This window comes from Rhea pennata, chromosome 3 (assembly GCF_028389875.1).
Source record: "Rhea pennata isolate bPtePen1 chromosome 3, bPtePen1.pri, whole genome shotgun sequence".
Taxonomy (NCBI): domain Eukaryota; kingdom Metazoa; phylum Chordata; class Aves; order Rheiformes; family Rheidae; genus Rhea; species Rhea pennata.
Genome location: NC_084665.1, coordinates 37,746,940 through 37,764,941, shown reverse-complemented (window position 1 = coordinate 37,764,941; position 18,002 = coordinate 37,746,940). Strand labels below are relative to the sequence as shown.

At 42.6% G+C, this 18,002-nt stretch overlaps 1 protein-coding gene across 4 annotated transcripts in view; it reads left to right on the top strand.

Moving 5' to 3' along the window:
- CDC42EP3 (CDC42 effector protein 3) overlaps positions 1-18,002 on the top strand; it is a 41,773-nt gene that overhangs the window by 8,114 nt on the left and 15,657 nt on the right. The window contains exon 1 of one of the 4 annotated variants that reach the window (XM_062572055.1): positions 4,872-5,128. The exons of 1 other annotated variant lie outside the window; for it this stretch is intronic. The gene's annotated coding sequence lies outside the window, so the exon portion shown is untranslated. Of the gene's footprint in view, positions 1-4,871; positions 5,129-5,489; positions 5,574-5,642; positions 5,661-18,002 lie in introns of those variants that run through there. 2 more of the 4 variants (XM_062572056.1, XM_062572058.1) reach the window with 2 other exon arrangements.

Below are 18,002 nucleotides of genomic sequence, written 5' to 3'. Positions count from 1 at the left end.
TATCCTTTCAAGTGACTTTTATTTTACTTTTCTAAGCTTAAAGCAGCCTCAAACTGCCTTTTATTAAAAATTAATTCATCAGTTTTTTGAAGCTGCTGGGTGGTTGTAGATGAGGGAGTTCACCTAGTGCTGGAGCCTGGTTTGCATCCCCTCCCTCTGCACGCTGTGGAAGGACACGCTCCCCTCCCCGGGGAGTTCTGCAAAGAAAAGTGGTCTGAACTTAGGGGACCCAGGGAGAGCAAATGACAAAAATGACCAAAAAAAAAGAAAAGAAAGGAAAAGAAAAAGCTGCTTCGGGCAGTATGAGAGCAACCACCGCCTTTGACCACCTGAGTCACCGTGAGTCACCACTTCACCCTGCACGCTCATGCCGGTGGTACCAGGCAGTTGATGAAGGCTTTGGAGGGGTTGCGTAGCGCTCGCGTGCTTCTGTTTGGGGCTCCCCGAATGCGGAGGGAAACGGCAGGCTAAGAAAACCAACCCTGGTGCAGCGTTTGAATACCCAAAATGCTTTGCAAGTCAAACGTCTGTCATTAGTACGTGGAAGGTTACATGAAAGCTTTGCTCAAACTGAGAGTCAATTAGTCCGTCTTTCTCCCCTGCGTCCAAAGTGTTATCGCCACAGAGGCTAATGAGTCGAAGCTAAGTAAGGTCCTCTGGAGATCAGAGGTCGCAGAACAAGAGTCTAAAAAATGAGTTCCAAATATTGTAAGTCTTTCAACACCGTTTTCTAGGTATTCTGTTAAATATCCCAGTGGGAGGCTTCTTTTCGTCAAAGCTAACCACATTTCTTTGGACTTTCTTCTCTGAGTGATTTCAAATATATAAAGAATTTAGATGAAAAACAGATCTGTATTTTTTCATTGTTTAAAAAAAATGGTAGAAAGTGTTCACTTCTCAGAAGAGTGATAGTGATTTTATTTATAGAAATTCCCAAAGTGACAGTTATAGAAATAATCTGTGGCAAACAAGTTGCAGGAGATTTTTCCCTCAGTCAGATCATATTATTTCTTTCCAGCACTGCATAATAATTTCCGTGAAAGAAGCTGCATTATGTAGCCCTGATCATTGTTTTGACGCGGTAAGAGCCAAAGAGTCTTTCCTCAGCAGTAAGGAAAGACTATGCGGTTAGGGAAAACAGCAACCTCTAGATATTGAGGCGGGTATAAAGAAGGCAGTCTCACTGTTCTGTGGGCTCAATGAGAGAAGAAAGTGGACAAATTAGCAGCAAAGAAAGATGCAAGCTGTGTATCAGTTGGAAAAATAGAAAAAAAAAACTATAAGGGTAGTGAGGAGGTGAAGCCATGGAGCTATCTAGGAAGGCTGTGGAATATCCATCCTTGTTGCTCTTAGGAACAGAGGCTAAACGAATACATGTAGGAACAGTCTAAGCAGGTGGTTTCCAGCTTGTCCACAGCGCCACAGGGATCTACGGGCCACTTACAAGGGAATTGTGAAAAGGGGCAGAGGAGACCAGTTCTTACACACTAGGCAGCGGCCTGTTTCAGGGAGTTGTAAGGGGTCTGCACCATCTCTGGAGGAGAGAACGGAGATGTCCACAGATTTTGAAAGGTTTTGAAAGGTAAATGTGTTCGGTTCTGCATCTGAGCACGACGCAGTGGAGATGACTCTGAAGTCCCTTCAACCCTACAGTCTTAGGGCTCTATAAAGCAAGTTACTGGAAATGTTGGATGTTTGGAGATATGTGCTTCGGTAATCCATATGGATTAATAAAAAAGTACAAAAATTTAGACTATTCCTTTACACCATTGCTAAACACTATTTAGCAACAGTATTTCAGGGTGCAATCTGCTGGAGCACTGGAAAATAGTATTACACAGCTTTTGGAAAAGACTTTAGCAATAATTTCTTGTTTGTGATTGCAGTATGAAGAGTATTTACATTAAACAGCTTAACCTTTTAGCTTCCAGATCTTATGCTAATTGTGTATACTTTAGGAACCCTAGAATCATTGTCAAAATATGACTTTTAAACAGACAGTTTCAAAGCATAGCAAAATCTGCTTACAATCTTCATAAAATGCATGATCCTGCTCCAGCTGAATGAAATGCAAACACATCATGGATTTGAGTTGGGCATATATAAATAAAAACAATACTATTGTCAATAGGAGTTGTGGTGATTCAGCAAGGTACCTAGATAGTTAAACACTTGAATTTTCTAGGTATCACTGGAACTTAAGCATTCAAGTGGGTAAGTGTCTGAGCTTGCCTGTCATTTAGGGATCTTAAGACTATGCTTTAAACTCCATTTAGTTTCTAACGAGAGAGGTTTGAAATGAGCCAGCATAAATCTGTGGTGGAAAGGGACCAAACATTTAAAGACTTCCATCACTTTTTTTTGGCAATCAGTTTAAAATCTGTGTGTTATTAACAATGTGAATACGTGCTGAATGCTTTCTTTTTTTTTTTTTTTTTTTTTTTTTTAGCTGCTAAGAACCTGGAGAAATTCAGAATTCAGGTTCTTTTAGTAACCTCAACTCCACCTCTGGCACGTCCAGTTCCATCCCACAGGGTTTCCCCATCACACGCTAAGCTGGGCAATGGATCAGCATTTTTTCCACAGAGAAACTGCGTCCTCTCTCTAAGCTGTTTCCATTGCAAAACAATAACTGTATTTATGTGTATAAGGAACACTTTTCTATTAATACATCCTTTGCTTCTTCATAAAAGAGCAAAATAATATGGTAATGACCCTATGGCTATATATCCAGGGTACAACACAGGATAAAGAAAGGCTTCCTTGTACTGGGGTGTTACAGCCTCCCTCCTATAACCTTAGAAAAGCGATTTTCTTTAGAAAAGAGATACTTTCGCCTTTGGAAAAGGTACAAGTAATGATCATACAACAGAAATGGGATGGTTGCGGCTCCTCACAGGGTTGAGAAATTGGTTGTCTTCTCATCGGGGTGAATCACAGAATCATAGGATCAGTAAGGTTGGAAGGGACCTCTGGAGATCATCTAGTCCAACCTCCCTGCTCAGCAGGGTCACCTAGAGCATGTTAGACAGGGTTGCATCCAGGTGGGCCTTGAAGATCTCCAGAGAAGGAGAAACCAGTTAGGAATCTCAGAACAGGGAAAGCAATGGAAAAGGAAGAGGAAAAGCTGGAAGCAGTGTGGCAGGTGAGAGGCGCAGGAGACTGCTCCATGAAAGGGCCCAGAAGAAAGAAACTTGAGCTAAGTGAACTGTGGCTCAGCACCATGGCAGGCAGCGGTTTGCAACCTTGCTCTGAAAATGAGAAACCAATGGAAGTCCTCAGAAGAGGCAGGGATGTGAGACCTGACTGGAGCGAGTTTTTGCACGTGTCGCCGTTAAATGCTGGCAGCACGCTATGATAGCAAACACATCCAGGCGTCTGTTTTGTCCTCAGAAATGGTCGTGTGGATTTTCTTCGATTTCAGCACATGAAGCCGCATGCATGCATGCATGCCCGCACACATCGCCTTTCTGAGCTGAAGCGAAATATGAGCAATGTCATCCCTCAAGTGTCCCCTTTAAAAGTTATAAACCACTTCAGTTGGATTCTTAAATGAAAAAGCAGTCTCAAAAACAGAGTTGGTAGATTAAAGGTAGCATGTGAGTCCATTCACGCAGAATAAATAATTGAATAATTGCAAAGTTGGAAAAGAGTCCAAAGGAGACAGTGTTTATTACAGAATTCTTTTTTTCTTTTGCTTACGCTGACTTTCTAGTAGCTGTTTTCTCGGAGTACCCCTTTGCAAAAACAGGGAGCAGCCCTTGGGCTGCTCTCAGATTTCCTTTAGCTTTTGCAGTCGCCACCGCTGGACGTACGCGTGCCTTGGCCACGCTCTCAGCCCGGCCGGAGGCCAAGGCCCGGAGCCGTGCTGCCCCTCGCGCGGCCGCCGGCCGCCCCCCTGCAGCCACCCGCCGCGAGCCGGGAGGCCCCGTGCCCCGACCACCACTGTCAGCTCAAAGCCCTTGGGACGCTGCAGCCCCAGCTGAGCAGAGCAGTCACCTACTGCACTGACAGACAGAGGGTTTGGGGGAAAAGATCATATAGCCAGTAAAAGTGAACGACTGAAGGGATTTTAGCAGAACTTCAGATCCTTCAGCAATGAGAGATTTTGGAGATTTTGTCTGAATGGGCAGCTTTTGTCTGGGTATTTCAGAAAGGTGTAAACCGCTGTGTAGCCCATGATGGTGCCCATCCAGAGGCAGCAGCGTGGATCTGTTAGGGTGCAACTGTCTGTGGGCATATGGAATATTACAGACTCGACACCTCGCAATGAAAATGTTCTTGGAATTTGAACAAAACACAATTGTCCTGTGGCAAAATTCTCTAGCTGTAAAGTGCTCCGATGGTAACAATGCAAAAAGAGCAAAGGGAAAAATCCTCTCACGCAGATGTGTGTATGTTAGCACTTTTATTTAAGTACACATTTATATACAGTGCATTCACTGCTTACACTTATTAAAAAACACCATGCATAATGAAAGCTATGCAAATATTTAGAAAAACACCTGAGTAAGGTATGAAGCATATTTAATATCTCGATAAATGCACATGCAGTGCTTGTATGGCAGTGCCAAGTACAACATTTTGAAAAAAATGAACCTTGGGTAAAACTGTCAGAAGCATAGTGCTAAGTTCAGGTACCTGCCAACAGAAATTTCTGGGAGGGTGTCACTGGAAGCAGTGAAACAATACCAGGGTCTCTATTCGGATTAACCAAGGAACTTGTAAAAATTTTAGCATCAGCTCAGTATTTACGGGCTTCCTATTCAGTAATCTGCTGGGCTGCCAGCAACTCTTTTGAGCCCTTTCACGTTCTGTGCAAAGCATTTGCGCGTTTATAAAGCAGATGGGCAGCTTCCCTTAAAGCTGTCATTAAAAGCGCTCCTGGCTCTGGGAAGCGCCGCATCTGCGCGGCGCCGCGCCGCGCCCGGCCCTTGCGCTGCGCTGCGCTGCGCTCGCAGGATCCGCGGTCTGCCTGGAAAGCGCAGGCTGCGGAGCCAGGAAAACATCAGCGCTCCTTCGAACCGCATAAATAATGAGGGAAAGGCAGAAAGGAGGAACCGGGCAGTCGCCGCTGCGGAGACGAGCTTGAAAACAGCCGCCTTTGCAGGAGCGGGGAAGCCGGGAGGTAGGTGACGGGAGTTTTGGGTGGAAAATACCGTAACCCGCTAAATTGTAAGCGCCCCACCGACCTGCCGCCGCTCGGGAGGGCGCGGGGGGGGGTCTCCGCCCCGGGGCTTGAGCGGGCTCTGCGCGGGGGGGGGGATCCGTCGCAGACGGCAAAAAAAAAAAAAACAAAAAGAAAAAAGCCATTACTTTTATTTTTACTGGCGCTGCTGTTATTCCTCCTTCCCCGCCCGCCTTCCAGGCAGTGCTCCGCGGCGCCGGGATTTCCCTGCAGCCGCCTTCCCCGCCGCTGCGCGCCCCCGCCGCGCCGCGCTGCGCGCCCCCGCGCCGCCGCGCCCCGGCACATGCGGCGCCGCCGCCGCCCGGGCAGTGACCGGCGGTCGCAGGTGCCGCGCTCGGCCCCGGGGCACCGAGGGGCGGCCGCGGCCTCCGCCCGGCTCCGCGCCGTGAGTGGGGAGCGGGAGCGGGAGGCGCGGAGCGGGGCCGGGGCGGGCGGGCTGCCCCCGTTCCCCGGCTGAAATTTCGCTGCCTGGGTGCGTGGACACACCTGATTTTTCTGCCGGGTCTCGGAGGCGTAAGCGCAGCGCGCAACGCCAGCGCGCTTGTCTGCGCGCGGGGCGCCGCCGCGCAGCGGTCCGGAGCCGAACGCGCTGCGCGGCTGCGGCCGAGCCGCAGCGGAGCGAAATGCGGTGCGGGGAAGAAACTCGGCTTCCTGGGTGTGCTGCTGCTCGCCAGACAAAGAGCGCTCGGGTCGGGCAGCCCGGGGAGCGCTTGTGTGCGGGCCGCTGATGGAGAAACGCGGGCGGTGGATTCGCAGGAGGGACTTGATTCGTTTTCCCTTGAAATTAAAAAGAGGCCAAGATAGAGGAAGTAATTAATGCAAGGCTTGTGTCACTGTAGGTTGTTGTTATGTTTTTAAAATAGGAAGAGGGCTTATTACGATTTTTTTTATTGTAACAAATACAATCCTGACTTTTTTTAAAATTATTATTTTATTTTGAAAAAATATTCGGGGGAGGGGGGCAAGAAGAGGGCCTGGCAGTGAAAATATTCGTATGCAGACTGTTCTTCTTGGTTAAATGTCGGTTATAAATATGTAACATTGTTCAGCAAAGCACTGAAAAAAAAAAAAGAGGCTTTAAGGTACAAAAATCTGAAACGGAACAATTCTCAAGAGACACATTGCCAGAAACCTTAAAATCCATGTGCTCTTGTTCAGATGTTTAGGAGAATGATAGAGATACCAAAAAAGGCATCGCGATGTTCGGTTTAATTCCAGGAGCAGAATTTTCCCCTTCCCTACGGAAAAGGAAAGCACATTATTGGAAGCAAGAAGTGACAGATGTGGCATCTTAGCAACTGGCTAAACATAAAAGCATGTAGTGGCAGGTGATTACTGTCACAAGGATTTATTTTTAAAGCATTTCATACTGAAAAGGTCCAGCTTTTTTTAGGGTTAGCGTTAAGATTTACTTCAGCTCCATGGCATGTTAAAAATAGGTTTTCAGCAGAAGCATTCGGAAAAGTAACAGCAAATTCCTGTGTTCAAAACATTCCTTGCTCTGAACATTTGTTTTTTATTAGAGCGTGCAAGAAGAGAGGAACTGAACAGGTTCTTCCGTCGGTGGGATAGTGTTGAAGGAAACAAATTTTCCCAGCCCCAGCAGAAGGAAATGGTATCTGTGAAGGAAACGATGGGGCCTGTCTCTTGCTTAGATTATTCACAATTACTCTTCTCTTAGGAGCATGGTGATACCTGCTTGCCCTCACAGAAGTGAAAATTGGGCTGCAGAAACTCCCTCCATGGTTTTGCCTCTGGCGAGTTTTAGGGACCAGCAAGGAGAGTTACCAGGAGGCAGCCGGGGTGAATTTTGGAAAGGGAAGAGCTGGATCTCGCCCAGCAGGCAGCCTGTAGCCACTTTTTCCCTGGGGCGGCATGGCTCTGCACCATCGCTATTTGACTGCTGTGGCTAAATGTCATACTGACTTCAAAGAGGTGTTTTAAAACTGTTCCAAACCACTTATATCAGCCTTGCATTAACCAAGGAAAGCCGTAGTCCTTGGCAAACCTTGTTTTGTTCTCTGCTTTTTGTAATTAGTTATGCTGCTTTGGTGTATAGTCTTCTAAGCTAGATGACTTCTTGCAGAAGTTCTGGTTCTCTGCCCAAGTCTTGAGAAAGTGCACGGGGTAGGGTAGGGAGCTGTGCAGGCCTTTGAAGATGAATTTCTTTCTCCATGTACCTTGCCATCAGGTTCTCTTTTTGCCTCGCTTTTCTGTGGAGTTGTATCCCCGAGGTGCAGCAATACGCTCTGGCTAGTTATTCTTCCTGCTCCGAGCCCATCGTTGATAGATTTGCTGTGTATTTGGCTCACTTGGGGCTTTTCTAATTGTGTAAAAGGCCACAGGCTTTCACCTCACTGCATCCAAATGTAACTTTTTTTGGGGGGGGGGGGGAAAGCATCACTTTTCTACTCTTCCCCCCCTTCTTTTCTTATCACAGTCAAAGCACAGTAGTTATCTTTTCTCAAGATCCGAGCCCTCTCAGGGAGAGCTGGTCTCCGCAGCAATACAACTGAGCTAATTGGGTGGTCGGTGCCTGCTAGGAGCAGCCCCGCTGCAAAGCTGCAACAGTCACGGTATCACCACTGGTACCACGGTGCCACCACTGGACATGGGTGGCAAAAGGCTGAAGGCATATCCTATGGTTTTTCATCCAACAACAAGGTGAATTACCCCAAAATCTCTGACATAAAGTTCTCCAGGGATGTGGGGAGAATTGTAGGCAGGTGTTGGGCCAGGAGCTGTCAGTTTTCATGTGATTTATTCTGTGTCCTCACTGCAGAGTAGATTGGTTACTAGCCTGTGACAGCAGTCATCTGGTGTTGCTGGACATGCCTGGGTAGGCCAGCCAGGTGGGTTTGAAGCACCACCTCCTCAGGGGAGGATTTGCTGTGAAACAGGAGGGCAGAATCGGGTACAGCTACTGCGTGCAAGCTCAGGTAAAGCCTGTGTTGAAGAAAGCTTGGAATGAACTGGTTTGCTGACCTCAGAAAAGATCTCTTTCTAGTGCTGTGTTAAATAAGAGATAGTTGTGGATGACATTCTTGGCAATAATCATTACTTGCAGTATTTTACAATGTTCTGAATTTACATTCATAATGTTGTTGAGCAAAGCTATTAATCCCACGTGGTATCTCCAGGGAAATGGGTGTAACAGAAGCCGCTTTGGAAGCGGCTAGCGACAAGGCTAGTCTGCGTGGTAAATCTCCTCATAGGTTGAGAGGCAAATCAAGACACACAAACTTCAGAAAACACGTGGCCAGAATAAATTGAGAAGACAACAAATGGGCAGAGCTGGCCAGTGTGACAACATACGTTTATGCCTTTGCTTGCATTTCCTTGCCATTTATGGAATAAGTAAGTCAGGTGTAGAAACAAATGTTTGTCTTACAGTTCTGACATAAGTTCATAGGAATGCAGTTAATTAATCATTTTTATAAGCATTTGTTACATTTTTCTTCTGAGGGACCAGAGGAGGGTTGAGTGTGTTTTGCTCCTTCTTGTTTTTTCTTGAAGTGGGGAGGTAAGCCATTTATAGGCTGAGCCTACATCAGAGTAGCATATTTTCATACCTAAAGCCCTGAAAATAGGGAAGTGGTAGTTGAATGCTCAAACTAAGTCATTTCTTCATGATCATAATAGCTTTTTATGTGAGACAATTTATTGATGGTATGTTTAGCTAAAGTAGTTTAAAATACTGTTATACTTATCTTTGAAATTATGCGGTTGCACAACATTCATAAAACTTGATGACTGGTATCTCGTGAATGCCAAGGAGCTGAATCAAGGGTTTCGGCCTTCACTGTCTGTGGGTCAGCAAGATACAACTCAACTATGTAAATGTTGCATTAATGTTGTTTACTTGCCCTGAATAGTAGAAGAAAGCTCACCAAGGCTGATACACTGCTTTGATTTCTGCCACATAGGCCAGCACAGAACAAGTCCGAGAAGCAGCGAGATGAAATGATACAGTCAGTCGTTGTGCTCTGGGTCATTCTGAGTGATCCGAGGCGACGTGTGCGCGGTTGGTGCAAGATAGCAGCTGGCCTGCTGTGGAGATACAATTGTTGATGACAAGCCCTGGCCACTGAAACCAGGTTCGACTTGCTTAATCAGGTCTCTGCAAAGTTGTCGAGATGTATTCGAATGGCAATTAGTTCTTTTAAGTAACTTGCAGAGAACTTTCTGAAAAGAAATACTTCTTCATGTCTTTGCCAGGAAGATCCAAAGAGTAGGACTTGCTGGGATTTTTTTGTTTTTTGTTTTGTTTTGTTTTAATTCTCTCCCTTTGAAATACCAGGTGTTTCAAGTCTGACTCTCACTGTTTGGCTGTAGAATTTTTTTGTGTATCTGAATATTTCAATTGTGCCTTCAACAAAGGAAACAGGTGTTGAATCTTCATTCCAAATGCTTTTTTTCCTATAAAATTATTAGACACTGGCATAAAATAGTAAATAAAACCAAGAGGTTAGTCTGTAAATTAAAAATCTTTTTTTTCCAGTCAACTTTTTAAGAAGTCTGTATAGTATAATACTAAAGTCAAAGAAACCTGTGTGAAAAGCCTGGCAAAAGCAAGTATCCGGAAGTTGGAAAATGGAGACACAGATTAAGTGCATGTTATTTCTCATAGCCCTCTTCCCCAAGAGGGCTGTGGGGTGAATGAGGAGAAAGACTACAAAAAGAGGGCTCTGTTTGAAGTGCTAGGCTAAGGCTGAAGGTCCTGGTCCTGCTCTGTCATAGTCCTTTTGGGTGGTGTTGTGCAACATTTTAATGCAGATGCATGAAGGAACCAAATAATGGTTGCACAAGTAGTTTAATCTTGGGATTTCTTAACTTTGCATTCTTCGACTTTGCAACCTTAGTGTTCCACACATGATATTTCTAATTATGGGGTACAGGATTCTCAGAGATACTCTGTAAGGAGGATCAAAGGTGCTTTGCTGCTACCACCTTCACCTATGAAGTGTTTTTCCAAAGAGGTTGTGAAACTAGCTTCCTTGCCAGCAGAGCTTTCAGTCATGATTTCTTCTCAGGGAGGAACTCTGATACCTGTAAGGATATGAGTAATACTGTTTTCAATCTTCAGTAGGAAGCAAGGGTGGGAGAAGGAAAAGGCAGGAAGGAAAGGCTAGACAAGGCTTTAGGCATAAGACTCTTCAGTGAAGAAGAGGTCTGGTTGATTTGGTAAACACTGTTTCTCCAGTCCTAGTAAAGCTCCTCATTGACTTTTAAGAACGCAATTCTCTCAGTTCATATGATGGGCCAGCTCCTCTATAGTTAGTTGATCGGGTTTTCTTAATGCTCAAGTGGTACTCTAGTAGTACCAAGTGATACATAGGAACATAATGCCAATGTTGCTGGTACCTCCCCCACACACTTTACATTCTTGCTTTTTTGTTTAATTTTCCCTTATCTCAGTTATATTTGCACAAAATGTATGCCAGCATTATTGGATTCTTCTCATTTAGAAAGATTTTAAATTTTACCAAAGTCAATACCTCAGTAAATTAGGACCTTAAAAATTCTTGTGAAATACATGTACCAAAAAAAAAATTTAACTATTACTCTTGATTATTATACTTACTAAGTCTAACCCTTTAAATTGTATTCATGAATCTGTTGTGATCAGAAACTAGTTCCATTTTGTGCATCTCCAGTATTAAAGTAATGCCTAAACCATATATATGTGTGTGTATATATATATATATATATATATCTTTTAAAAAGCTTTCATAAATATCTAAATATTTTCTAGAAACCTCTAACTTTATCTTTTTTTTTTCAGTTAATGAGATCCAATGTATGCTTTGATTTAGTTTGACTTGAATTCTGTTCTTTCATGAGATTAAATAAATTAGATCTGAAACTCAGGCAAAGGATGTCCAGGATGTGGTATGGCTGGAGGTGAATGTTCTGTTTTGCTTTTTTTCCTCTCCTTTTTCTGTGCTCAAGATGTACCCCATAAATATAAGTGTGATGTACTGGTATTAAGGAGCAATATCTTGCTCAGGTATTCTTGCCACTGCTTTTAGTAATTAATTCTGTTGGGAAATGGTCACCAGTATTACTTTTCTGTCTTTATTTTCAGTTTCATTCAATAAGCTGTCTTTTGGAAACTAAAACTTAGTTTGAATTTACTTTATAATTTATCCATAGGGAGTGGTTAGGCTAAGCTTCTCCTAGTTCAGATTTCAGTTTATAGCTTGATCAATTTTAGTTTTACAAACTCCCTGTCGTTGGAAGCACTAATATGACTCAGATTGGCTCTCTGAGAGTTCCTGTTAACTGTAATCACAAAGAATAAAACCTAAAGTGTCTACGAAGTCAAAAGCTGCATCTGTCGCAGTGAGGGTGGAGGAAGAAGAAAATGCAGGCTCTGCCTTTGGTTTGCGGTAGGTCTGTTGAGGATGTAGTTTGCTCCGAAGGCCAGCCATAACATATCTCCCAAATGCTATGGTCCTTGCAAAAGTACTTTACTTTCTGCCTGACTTTTCTGTATTCATTTGGAGGATAGCATGTGGCTAGGTAGACTTTGGTTTCTCCCATTCTTTTAGAGTGCTTGGCTTCTAGGAAGAACATCAGGAGTTAGCTCAGCTGAGGGGAAGATTCAGACCGTGGGAGAGCTACCTGGCCAGTGAAACCAAGGTAAGGGAAGACTAAGTGCTGCTGATCAGTCTGAATGGCAGGTGCAACTCACGTGCCCCTGCTCCAGATGCTGCAGATTACTGCTCTTCCTTACTTTAAGCTGCTCCTTCCTTTGCTTGCTCGTGGCTCTCTAGCAGATGATCTTGGAAAAATGAGCACAGCTTATAAAGTGTAAGTGTGTCTGGGGGTTTTCTGCAGACAATATTTTCTGCTTGCATATTTAAAAACTGGATGAGAATATGCAGGTAAAGAATAGAGCAGGGTGTCCACGCTCAGGCTGTTTGTATGGCATGTGGAATTATATTTAATTCAGTCTGAGCACTTGGAGTAGAAAGCTCGAATAGGATGGGTGAGGTGTTAGTCACAATAATTCTGTTATAAAGCTAACAGTATTCCCTGCCCCAAAAGATGCCACAACTGAGGAACTGTGCTCTATGAGATTCTGCTGGTGTCATTTTGTGTCTGTGCAGAGCTTAATATACTAGATCCCGATCTTGTGATTAGGGCTCCTGATTCTGCAATAATACAAGCATCAAGGAATGCATTGGTTGGTTGGGTCATCTTGCCTAGAAGTTAATGGTAGAAAGAAAGAGGGTTCAGACATCTAGTCAGTTTGAAGAGAAAATCTTAAATGAAGAGATTGGATTGTTAATGTTACCATATCTGCTCCTACTGGTTTCTGGGTTAATGATAGGCAAAATAATTAGTGATATGGAGAAGTTGTACAGACTGAATAGAAATACATTGTTAGAAACAAGCTAATGGACTGAACAGGACAGTTATTTGTATGGTAGCTGCTGTGTTCCTGTGTGCCCTTTCCCCACTTGCACTGTATGATTATAGTGGCAGAGGAAAGCTGTATTTCTTTTGGGGTTTTTTTGGTGGTCTTTTCTTTTTTTTATCTACAGCTTGTAACAGTGCACTCTCAGGCATGATGAATACTCGTCTCAGTTTCCAGAATCTTTTAGATAATATCCACTAAAGTCAACAGCAATGACAACAAAGGCATCTATCCATTTCAGGCAGACCGTACTGTGCAGTTCACTTTTTTTTTTTTAAGTTAGTTATTATAGCAAGAGCCCAAGTAGGTTAGGAATCTGTAGGAGTTCCTGAAGGAATCTATGAGAAGGACAAAAAAAAAAAAAAACCCACCTCTCCAAAAGAAAGGGATGAACTATCAAGTGGTTTATACTGCAGACAGCTTTCATATTTTTCTTTGAGAATTAACTTCACTCTTAGATGCAGTAGTTATTTTACCTTGAAACTACTACTAGCGCTCCTACTTTGGCAGAAGAATATATGTTGTTTATAAAGTATTTTGTGGGGTGGTATGACAGCTGAACCGCTGGGATGTAATCTGATCACTTCATAGGAGGAAGAAACAGGAGTAGCACTGAATGAAGCAACAACACAGAAGCGGAAATTTTTTGACAGTGCCTTTGTGAAGAACAGTATAACCATTAAAGTGCGAATCTTTAAGTGATTTCGAGCAATCAATGAAAATAAGAAGAGATAGTATGCATAAAAACGAGAAGAAAAAAAAAGTAAGGTAGGAAACAGGTTTCAACACCCAGAAGTGCAATCTAAACAAGGAATTAACTCCTATTGCTAAATTCCAGTTAATTTCTATATGTAAGTAGACTTGGGTCCTAAAATGTCCCCTTTGCTAATGGACACAGTATGTTCTACTTCTGAGGGAAGGTGAAAAACTGTGGAAACATGTATCGGTGTAAGGACAAAAATTCATGTCCTGATAGCTGGAATGGCCTGGTAGCGGCGTTGTCTTTGTGTTTATGAGTGCGTAAAATACACAGGCAAGTTGTTAATGGATGTCACGGGCAGCAAAGTCAGTCGCTGAAGTATTAGGAAGTACCTAAATCAAGCCTGCTTGCTTGTCTTTCTCCCTTGTACCCGCACATAGATGCGTAGGTTTTTCTTAGAGCTCCCACATCATTCTGCATGCTGTGGGTTGATCCCTTCCCACTTTCCTCCATCTCCTGCTTCCAGTCCCTTAGTCCTTACGCACAGATTCTGCCCTTTCCAAATTTGGGCTCATGGTGCTTCCTTCCTGCAAAGCTGCTTGCGGAGATGGAGCATGGAGAGCTTCGAGAAGAGGTGGTATTTTTAACAGAGGAGGAATCTTGAAAGACTTTAGCTGGCAAACGCTAGCAGACAGCTCCTGATTCTTGCAAAAACAATGCATCTGAAACGCTTTAAAATTGGCCATCCTGGTAATTCAGTTCACAGGAACAGGGAAAGACACATTCAGGACATAAATTTGAATTTCAGGACTATGTTTAAAAGCACAGGACATGTGAGAACTTCTTAACAGCACCTCTGCAGGGCTGTGGATTTTGGTGGGAGGTGTATGTATAGGAATAAAGAGATTAAGCTGGGGTAGGGGAAGAGCAATGCATCAGGGTTTTTTGTGTGGGTGGAGGTGGGTGGAGGTGTAGGTTAAAGATCCTTGTCTGAAATGGCACCAGATAGTTCTTCAGATGCTTTGATTCAGTGTGTTATTTCAGTCCTTTTGACGAGATAGTGCCAGTAGTTACTAGATTTTTTTTCATTTCAAAGGTTGCAGTTCTTGCGTTAATATTCTGAAAGTACAAATATGGTCCCAAATCTAAGTTCCCCTAATGTACAGGAGATCTGGCTTGAAAATAAATGATAGTTGTAGAGTGTCGTTGAAATGCAAGAGCTATCTGAATTTCTCTTGACTAGAAAGGAAGCAAAGCCACAACTCAATTTTCATTCTTTTCTCCAAAACTGGGTATCTAAAGTTGGACATTGAATTCTATTTGGTCAGGGATTTGAGATGCCAATTTCAAAGTTGTATCTTAAAAGGTTTTGTTTTCCTTGTTCATTTTGAATAGCCTAAATTGGTTGTGAAATGTGTACTCCTTCTGCTGGCACAGTATCAGAGAACAAGCTTTTAGATTTTGCAGATCTCAAACTATTCGTGGTAATCTGACAGAAAAGTATTTACTTGGTTGTGCACGCAGGATTTGAAGTAGCATCAAACATAGTTACCTATTATTTTTTCTATTTTGTGTTGAAAGACTAGAACTTTCTACAGACACAACAGTTTGGATAATAGCTCTATTTTGATAATTTCAGATCTACCCTTTCAGACTTCATGATAACTATGATGGCCAAGAAAATATAACCCATGGACAAAAGGATTTTAAAAGTTTAATATGGCTTTCCCTGGATACAAATGCTTTTCAAAATATTTGTTCCTTAAGAAAAAGAAAATGTCATGTGTTCAGTCAGGGGAAAATACTTTTCATATCTTGAATTTTAAAAGCCAAAATGGTCCATTGGGAACCTGTCTAGTTATAAGACTTTTGCTGAATTGTTACTCAGTTCTGTGTCAGTATGGCTCCTAGATCTGCCTGAATAGTTTGAATTAGACCATGGGTGTTTTTCAGAAAAGAAAAACTGTCTTAAAAAAACAATCCCAATAGTAAAGAGTCCACTGCAATACTTGGTAAATTGTTCTAGCTGTTAAAAAGGTACATTTTCTTTCCTGCCTTGCTTTGTCAAGCTTCATTCTAGCAAGCTGTACCAGATGCAGTGGCTGGAAGCTGAATGCCCTCTATTATTAAATTTTTGCTCCATGTGAGGTACTTGCAGCCTCTGATCAACTCATCATGTCATCTTCTAAGTAACTGAGCAGACTGAACTCTCTGTGAGCCTGCTGCTGTAAATTATCTAGCACATTAATCAGTCTCACGGCTCTTCCTGAAACCCTCTTTAGTAGCATCCTCCTTGAATTGTGGCTACCAGGACTGAATATGATGAGAGCCAAACGCAGAATTCCTGGAACTTCCCTTTTCCTTAGCAATGCTGTCTCAGGCACTGGAGAATCACTTTAGCCCCTTTAGATAAAGCACAAGATCAGGTTCAACTGGTTATCTTTTCGGACTTGGACAACTACTGATACTATTCCTAAGCACAATCTTTGATCTTGAAAATGTGGCCTGGATGATTTAGTCTTAAATTTTAATCTTTAATGCATGAATTTGACTACTATTAAAATATAAGTGGCTTGGTGATGTTCAGATGTCAGCTAATCAAGATCACTCTTTCTCTTGTTTCCATTACCTACCAGTCAATTTTTCTTCTCCTGCCCCTGACCTCCAGGCCTCCAGTGTAGGTCCTTGTAGAGTGATTCCCCAACTAAAATGGATGACTTGAAGGCAAGGAGTGTAGGAGCATGCACAGTGAGTGCAGGTTGAAGGATCCTTTGGTGAGCCCAAGTGAACCATAACATCCATAGTAGAAGCAAATGCCAGAACTTCTGTTTGTAACGTCTTCAGTTAGTCTGAACTTGGAGTAATGTTTACTGTGTACAAATGAGGAGATTCAACTGCTGTGAAATCGAGTGTAATAAGCTGGGGGTAATAAGTCATAACTGATCTAGTCTTAGATCCTGTGACAAAAACGTTCTTTTGTCTTTGCATAGATGCACTGGGCCAAAGAGGATCTGTGTGTATTGGACATTACAGAAACCTGTAGTTCTTCCTTTGCAGTTGTATCAGTTTGCTTTCTCGCCTATTTAGAAAAATAAAAATCCTGATTCTGATTTGACTTACAGCCGTTATACCATCCAGTAATTATAGTTCTTTAATTACTGCTAACCAAGGGAGATAAGAACTGGACCAAGTGGCTCAAAGTTAATCTTAGTTGTATCAAAAAAAAGTGTCATTAGCAGAAGTACTACAGCTTCAGTATTTCAAAACATCAACAGTATTTCATTCTTTTTATTCTATTTAATTAGGAAAAGGTAATAGCAAACAGATGAACTTAGGAGTTCATTGCACTTCCTGGGATTGAGGTTGTTCCTTTCCCAATGCAGCATGCGCATTAAGACATTTACTACCTTGGTAAACTCTTACTTGCGCTTGGTGGAGGACATGAACACTAAGTTTGCCCAAGGAACAAACAGCCATTTCCAAGTGTCTAGCAAATAACAGGATTTCAACAGGAAGTCCAACAAAATATTTCAGTGTGTGGAAAAAGATAGGAGAAAGTTTTCCATGTTTTCTCCAACCTTAGAGAGGTAAATAGCAAGAGGTATGAAGGGAGTTTCACTATTAATTAGGTTTTATCAAATGCTAAAACAGCACCTAATTCATACCATTGCATAAAAGGTCAGACCACTGAGAATATAATAGCCAGAATGTCAGGCAGATTAAGAGCCTCTCTGGATTTTCAGGTATTCACAGTATTTTTGTTTTTAAAATTAAGATTTCACTTTAAGACGCTGGGCTCTTTCGGCCCGGGTTGACAGCCTGGGTGATGCTGCCCACCTTGTTCCAGACTGCCTGAAACCAAAGCTTCAGCAGGTGTGAACTTCCCTAATCCTGTCAGTGGTGGCTGACCCTGCAACCTGGGGACTACTCAAAGTTAATCTTTTTACTGCAAACTGCTAATATATTGAATGTAGAGAGTTTTGATTTACTGATTGGGTACAGCTGGGATTTTTCCCTTCATTGTTGTTTAGGTCTTTGCAGCAGAGATTCTCTTCCCATGCTAAACGGTATCTGCCTTCCCACTTCTGTTTCTCTAAAGTGAATGGATTTTCATGGATGGTGAGGATTCAACAGCAATGTCAGTGGCAGGGTTTTGTTTCAAGGAAACAGGTCTACTCAACTTGAATTATTGTAGGTCAACCTGTATTTGGTTTGTTCTGAGAGAATTTAAGCAAAAAAAAAAAAAAAAAAAATCCATTTTCCCCAAGGCTTCAGAGGATTCCGAATATGGAGAGTTGTGTAACTCTGAACTCATCATGTATGCAGTTAGATAGGCTCTAAATAACTGTGAGGCTATACAGTGACTTAACTTGCAAAAGTATACTTTCTCGTAATATGAAGAAATTAATGATCTTTATAGCTACCTTTAAAAATAAACACTGCCTACAGAGTGTTTTGCCAAGTTCACCTGTACAGAGAAGAAACAAAGGTACAGCGATGGTAGAGGAGTCATTAGGAAAGAAACAAAAAGAACATGAACAGCAAAGAGCGCATACTGATCTGCCATCGTCCTCTCTCTTTTGGATTCAAATCCTTCCTTCGAGTAAAAGCTTCGTGTTGGAGGATAAGTGGATATGTGTATGTATTTTTCTTCTTTCTTTCTTTAGGTGAATATTGTTCCTTAGACC